Genomic DNA, 7,442 nt, shown 5'->3' on the forward strand with positions numbered 1-7,442 from the left:
CAGACTCTGGGACTGCCGGCTTGAGCATCCTCATTAGCAGCTTCAGTTCTCATAGGCAGCAAAGAGGGGTGGCATGTAGGGAGGAAGGAGGGTGAAGCAGCCTGGAAGCTGGGAGGACACAAGGACAACAAGGCAAGGTGAGTCAAGGAGCTGGATACCACCGTGGGACCATGGTATTATCTCAGTGCAAAATGCCAAGAAGCTAATTCTGGAGCAGGACAGTCTGTCCTGTAATGACAGGGTTAATTTTAAATTGGCAGAGAGCTTCTGGGACTTTTTCACTTCCACTGTCAAATCTCTGGGGCTGGCACTTGCTAATTACAATAATATGAGGTGACAGTCACATGAGGAGTGATGGATGGCTGAGCAGGGCTGAAAATCCAGAAGGTCAGATCACAATGAATTATAGTGGCAGAGTGCAGAAGCCCCTTCCCCAGATCTTCTCTTCCTCTCTCCCCTCTTTTTCCCCCCACCATCTGCAGCATCTCAAAAGCAAAACTGTAAGGAGAAATCATTCTCATGACTAGAATGCAAAATGGATGGAGGGTGCCAGGAGCTGGGTTTCAGTGTCACTCCAGCTATCCAAATTCACAAAGCACAGAGCCAAAAGGGACCAAATAAGCATCTCATTTCATTTCCCACATACCATGGGCTGCCAGACAGCACCTGACTTTAGTGACTGTAAAAGCAAAATCATTATGAACTCTTAAGATTTTATTTTGACACAAAGAAGCCTACACAAAGAAAACACAAAACTGGAATAAAACACCAGGAGCTCTGAGTGTTCCTATTCAGCATTCAGTTTGCATGGGCCTGAAAGGTCATGCAGAGATAGGGTCCTTTGCATGTAAAACTGAGATACTTCTAAGTCACATTGTCAGCTCTTTTCCCCCTTATCTAGCTCAGAATAAAACTGGCTTTGGTTCAGCCCATTCCCATAACCAGCAAGAGAATTACAGCTACTGCCATTCACACATAAAAGGTCAGTTCAGCCCTGACCTCAGACTTACCCCATGGGTCTGTGCAGAGTTAATATGAGTGATTAGTTCAGATTTCCCCCTCCAGCATTTCACAGTGATGCTATGAACTGTTGGCCACTGACTCCGCTGGAGACTGCCATGTGAGAATTTTCTAATGATACTAAAATTCCCTGAAGGTGAAACCCACTCCCCATCCACAGCACATGGTTTCCATGACAAGTATCACATCTTACTGATTTCTTAACACTGCTCAGTCGGATATCTACAGTCACACCCCTGGAAAAGGTGGCCCATATTAAGCCTCAGGTCAGTAGTCCATGGATTTTGGAAATGCTACATCTGTCTGCTGTGGCCATTTCTAAAAGATGTCCCACTGAATTAAACTGAAATAAAAGTAACCGAGCCTTACATGGAAACAAGCTTTCTGTTGGACTTGCAAAATTAAAAAATGTGGCTGGGCCCTCTGGAGTATCTCTTCTCAGATTATGAAGAGTTCCTTCCCAATACTTGATGGCTTATTGTAACTTCTACTTTTAAATGTAACAATTTCCTGCCCGATTTATCTCAACAGACTTTCTCAATGCCTCAAGAATCAGCTGAAGTTACACATTTTTGAGGCCAAACTTAAAACAAGTTGAAAGATGGAAAGGGTAATTTATCATAAACCAAATTCCTTAAGTTTAGTAGCAATTGCACTCAAATGTCTAATGAGACAACTGAAGAAAAAGTCTCTTTCTGGAGGAGTCATAAAGCTTTAGAACATTTGTCTCTGCTGATCTGGTGATGACTGCTCTTCTAAGAAAGGTCTCCAGCTGTATCAAGTGGAACCAACAAAAGCACAGAGACAGTCATGTTTGAATTTAGCTCAAAGACAAAATATAACTATTATATTATTATTTAATATCAATTTGTATATTAAAGCCCACACACACATGCATGCATAAAAAGCATGAGTGATGAAAAGGGGATTAAGTTACTCAGCTTGACTTATAAAGAGGTCGTGGCAAAATGCTGCCTGCAAATCTGTGAGGAGGTTCAGCACTGACTCAGCCTGAAACATCTGTCTCTCTCCTGAATTAATGCCCCCTAAATTTCCTGTATCCTCAAGGCTTTTCAAATTTCTTTTGGCAACTTTGCCTTCAGACACTGTACCCTGACTGTTTAGGCTTAATACAGGACTGGGGCTAAAAATTTGGTATGGATTTCAAGCTTATCTGCTAAAAGAGATAGTGGTAACAGCAACTACAGCAATTAGAAGAGACTTTGCTAGCAAAAACTACTAGGATGTCCTGATATGTGAAACTGTAATGGCAAACACTTCTCAACTTGGCTTTTCCTTATTGTAAGGATCCTGGAAAGGTCACTGTAATCACAGCTTCAGGGGTTGAATTTTTTAACACAAATGGTAAGAGTTACTACAACAGGGCAACTTTTACAGTCTGTGGAGCAGGCTGGGGAGGAGCAGTTATACTTCTGCTCAGATGAAAGCCTGAATTTGATTAGGATCAAACCATATAGGAGGCAGTTCAATTTTAGTGTGTCTGAACCACAACAATGAAAAATGCATCAATTTATGTTCATAAGTAGTGCATAACTTCTTACAATATGTACATAATAGTCAAGTTACCAAGTTCTTCATGTCCATATTTGAAGAATGGCTGTATCAGAACTGGCTAAATATCCCTTAGTAAATCTATTTGAAATTACTTCTATGGAGAGATCTGTGGAAGTCTGTAATGATGTCAATTGGTTCTTGAGTTATTTAACACCAGAATATTCTGGGTAGCCATACTAGGAACAAACCCTGCTGTTGATAAGGATGCCTCCCCTTGCACAACTCAGCTCTTTTCCAATATCCAACTTTTCCCTGCTCAAAGATTTATGTGAGATGGGGAAGGTTTTTCACAAAGGTTTGTGACTGTTGCTTTTGAGCAGTTTTCGGAGGTTATCTGATCTAGCAATGATGATTAATCTATAAAGCTGGTGTTTGCTGATTACCTGAAAATTGAGTTTTCAAAACAATAGATCTCAGACTCACAGAAGAAAAAGAGTCATCATGGCATCTAGATGGTTTCCCAGACAGAGAAAATCTGTTTCAGTTTTTCTTTACTAGTGTTTCAGTTCAGCCTTCTTACCCTTTCCTCAGAGACTTTGTGACTTAAGTTTTGCTTTTCCTCTTTGCTTCTATTACTTAATCCATAATTTAATACTACACATGCAGGAAGGAAGCTATTAAAAAGCAATTCAAAGGCTTATGTTAACTTGGAAAAATAGCACTGCAGTGAATGCTTTTTTTTTTCCCACAACAATATTCCAGGTGGTATCAGATCAGAATTTTCTACAGCTACTTCCAAGGAAAAAACAGCTCTGCAAAATCTTCCAGTATCACAGTATCTTAAGTAGGAGCTTCCCTTTTGCACCAAAAGAGATACACAAAGTAGAAGTTGAATCAGCATCTCTGTAGGGAAGTAGCAGGAAGAAAAGGTAGGGAAAATGTGAGCTTTCCCAGGACTGGAGTAGGATTTTAAACTCCAGTGTAGATGCTGAAGTTTAAAATCTCTTGGTAGCCTTGAGGTACTGGTGAACATTGGGCAGATCACTGGACCCACTGTGGAAAGGATTTTAACCCTTCCTGTCTTTCAAAAAGCTGGTTCAAAAGGCTTAATCAAAATACTTTGAGAACATCAAGAGAATGGAGCTACAAAAAATATCATTAATAGCAGGAAAACTTAAAAAATTAACTCCAGCCTTCACCATATACATTATTCTGAAAGAAGAAAGTATCTCTGAGCTAAAAAGTTGACTAGGATATATCTTTACCCCTTATGAAGTAGTCTTTCAGCAGCTTTGTCCTCCACAGTACCAAGGTTTCTGTAATCTCATTTGAAAAAAACATATTAAAAGCACCCCAGATCCTCAGACTTTCATGACAACTGACAATACAGGAAACATGGACATATATTTGTCTATATCTATATCTAATCTATATCTATATCTATATCTAATCTATATATATATCTATATCTGTATATATATATATATCTGTATATGTGTGTATATATATATATATATATATAAATTTTCTCCTTTTAAAAGTTTGAGGATTTGGGGTGCCTTTATTATGTTTTTGAACATATATATATATATATTATAAAAGCCATGCTGCAAAGATGACAGGAAAAGTAATCTGGAATTGAATTCAATTTACAGTTCCCAGATCATGCAGCCTCCCTGACTCATCCAAGCCACTCTTCTTTATCAGAACTGCCAGCACCACACTGAGACAGTGTGCAATAAAATATGGAAAATATGTTCACAGTGTGTGACCTGAATAATGCTATGAGCTGTCATGAAAAACACTTTCTTCTCACAGTGAAATGCCACAATGCAGTTCATTAGCTTTGAAGAAGACATATACTGCTGCTGCTACTGGTACTGCTTCTGCCATACCTGTTTTGTGTACAGAGGATTTCAGGGCTCAGTATTACACACTCAGCTTCCTTCACCAGCCCAAAATGCAAAATTTCACTTCTGGCCATAGTCCTGAGTAATATGAGATGGAATCTCTCCTATACATCTAAATGGTGAAATGTTGTGAGATAACACCCTCATATGCTCCTCCTGCCCTCAGTGTGGGGTAAAAACTGGCTGCCCATGAGCCAGTCCTTTGCAGACACAGGAACTTAAGCAGCACAGATACTCCAATAAAACCACATGACACTACTTTCATGCAACTCAGTTTGTAGAAACGGATCTAGTTGTACCTGTCACTGACCAAGTCTGAACCCTCACTTTTCTCATTGCAGCTGGAGCATCTTTGTGTTTGCCAAATAATAAATAAAGCTTTACCATTCTTTCTCCTATCTTAGTACAGAGCTTGGGCTGGCTACTGTTATTCATTCAAATAATACTTCTGCACCTGGGATTTTAGTTCAAAGCACTGAAATTTTTCTGCATTTCATGCCTGTATCATGGTATGGCAAGAGAATACTGCAGCATTTCCTCTAAAGGCTCCAAAGCACTGGAAACACCTGCATCACTAAGTAATGGTACATCTAGTACCTTCAGTAGGAGAGAAACACTGAATAATTCAAGTTGGGAAGAACATTCCTCTTTAGTCCAAATTGTGTGAAAAGTTGAGCTAACTCCAAAGTTAGGCCAGGGAGGCAGGGTATCAAGAATAATCACTTTTATCTGTAACCACTGGGCAGGACAGAAATTAATGTTTTTGTGTGGATTAAATGCAACATTGCTAAGAGCTGATGAGGAAAAAAAAATGCCATACAATATAGATTCCACAGCAAGGAACTGATAATGAATGATTGATTTTAGCACCTCATATTTACTACTCCATTGACACTTTCTGCTTTTCCAAAGATTGGATGTGCAAGGCATGCAGCTGATGTTTTTTAAGTCAAATTAAAGGGTAGATAATTTCAGAGAGGGACTGATTTTTAAATATCAGGGTTTTCTTGCAGTACAAACTGCAGCAGAAGACAACCAAAGACACCAAGCTGCAAGATCAGTTTGCAGTTCTTCTAGGCACTGGTTTTTGAACTGTTGTGCTTGATTCAGTGGTCACAACAGAATAAGGCTGGCCAGGACTTTTCTAAACTGCCAAAACTGCTACAGGGAGTTGATATTCCACATCTTCTGTGTTCACTACCTTCCCTGCATAGCAGCCAAGCCACTTCTTGATCACTGTGTAGCATGAAAGTGCCACTCTATCCACTAACTGAGATCAGGCAGGGTAGACTGTATATAAGAAGTGAACACAGACACCTCAAAGGTTCACACACATGTCAAAGGTAGGCAAAAGACTGCCTAGACTCCCTAGAGCCTTTCTTCCACCTTCTCCTTCCCTTTTGCCTGTAATATTGTGGGTTCTTACATAACCCATAGGGAATGTTACAGGGAATGGTGCTTATAAAGGGTTATGTGAGGTGAGGATCGTATGTGTATGATAATGCGGTTCTTCCTGCTAAAACCTCTTCCAGAATGCCTCTTAGGCATATACAGCAGTGTGCAGTAGTCCCTGAGGTGACTGTGTGTTTAAGGAAGTAAGAGGGGAGAAAAATGCACTACTGAGTTAGCAGAAAAACTCGTGTGAGATTGAGCAGCTCATGCGCTCTGGTGCTCATCAGATAACTACAGGGGTTTTTTAATCTTAAATTTCCATTCTTTAGACATTGAGTACCCATGTCCCCCACTGTTACCTAGGATCTAGAGGAGGGCAGCTCCAAGGAAATAGCTTTTCTCTGCTGTCTCCATAGTCCTTTTCCTCAGGCAGCTGGAAGTGAGGCACTGAGCCACACCAGCAGTTCTCACCTGCCTGGTGCATGTGGATCTGCACTGGCTGTGAGCACAGACAACTGAGATGTTACTGTGCTGCTCTGGAAAAGAGCCAACCACCACCTACAGTTTTGTTGAACAAGGCTTTGCTACAAGAAAAGCTATTAGCTAAAGGCACAAAAGCATCTGGCTGAAGAGGCTGGAGGCAGTTTTGAGATCTGAAGTTTGTTAGTAAATGTACCTGCCTCCTTGGATGCTTATGCTCCTGCAAAATTATGACCAGGCAGGATGGGTTCAGAGATCCCTAGAGAGGAGCAAGTCCAGTTACCATCACAGGTATTTCTGTCAGTACCAGCAACAGAATAAAAGCTCATAAACTTTTTTTCTTATTATTTTCCTTTTAACTGGGCATGGTCCAAAGGTGGAAGAGAAGTAGTAAAAGGATTTGAGAAGCTTGCAGCAAGAAGGAAACAGTCTGGATTTTACTAAAAGAGACAGAATCTGAATCTGGTGCTGTTTCAAGGGTCACACATTTTATTAGTAACACAGCAGAGGCAACATAGGCATGAAAATTTTGTTAGATTGACTTTGGAGTGTTTTACTTATTAAAATATGCTCAAGTTCCAGAGTTTTCTATGGGTCAAGCACACAGTTAAGAAAAGCACACCATTCCAGAGTTTCCTGAAAAGAGTGGGTTCCTGAAAAAGAAATTGCCTAAAAATGTTGATTATAAACCCTTTCCAAATGGTGAGTCAAGTCTTGAATTTTCAACACAGCAGTTCCTCAGCAGCAGCCTTTTGTTCCTAAGCCATGATAAAATCAAGGTAGCTTCAAGACCCTTGCTCCAAGATTTCAGTAGGCTCTGGTCACACATGAAGCTTTTCTCGTTGTACCTTGCTTATGTGCTTTATCAAATTAAAGCATCTGCGGAGTCCACAGTTTCACAGAGCTCACACACAGCCAGAGCAAAATCAGCTCTGCTTGGAGGAAGCCAATGCCCTACTTCTCAGGGTGGGCTTTTTCCATGCCAAAGGAGTTTCAGTCATTTGGGCTCCACCTTCCCTCCAACCAAACCAGCCCAAAATTTCTAAAGGAGTTTTTTCAACAGGAGCAGTGAATTTCCTCACCTGCCCCAATTCCCTTTTTTCTAGGCACTGGCAGAATCATGAC

This window comes from Pseudopodoces humilis, chromosome 2, assembly GCF_049639895.1.
Source record: "Pseudopodoces humilis isolate 2021_Gansu_Grassland_sample_001 chromosome 2, ASM4963989v1, whole genome shotgun sequence".
NCBI classification, from domain to species: domain Eukaryota; kingdom Metazoa; phylum Chordata; class Aves; order Passeriformes; family Paridae; genus Pseudopodoces; species Pseudopodoces humilis.